The sequence below is a fragment of the Pollicipes pollicipes genome, unplaced genomic scaffold (genome assembly GCF_011947565.3).
Source record: "Pollicipes pollicipes isolate AB1234 unplaced genomic scaffold, Ppol_2.1 Scaffold_5724;HRSCAF=6776_pilon_pilon_pilon, whole genome shotgun sequence".
Classification (NCBI taxonomy): domain Eukaryota; kingdom Metazoa; phylum Arthropoda; class Thecostraca; order Pollicipedomorpha; family Pollicipedidae; genus Pollicipes; species Pollicipes pollicipes.
The window spans coordinates 12,836,766-12,837,193 of NW_023596746.1; positions in this window are offsets into that span (position 1 = coordinate 12,836,766).

Genomic DNA, 428 nt, shown 5'->3' on the forward strand with positions numbered 1-428 from the left:
GCGGCGCCCGGGTCAGGATAAGGCCAGCGGTCGGTGACGGAGGCTCCCGTGCAACGGCGGAAACCATATTTAATTGTCAGACGATGGCATACACATGACATATTCCATTACCAGAGAGTGAGAGACGAAAGTTTCAAAAAATGCACTTGTTGCGAGCAAGCAAAACTGGATGTTCTACCAATCAATATGTTCAAATGCTTGTTCAAATCCCTTAGAGTGTTTTGCCGTGTTCGTTCCACAGCTGTGGAAAGCGGCTGCTAGTTATCGTGTTTTACCTATTTTTTCTATCCACATCCACCAAAAGAGGTACATCAATCTGCACATTCGCATAACATTGCGAGTCACGAGGCGCAACTCATGACCTGTTTTCGATGGACGGCCTGCTGGGCAGTGCCGCTGTTTCTCACCGCGGCCAAACCTGAAGCTCC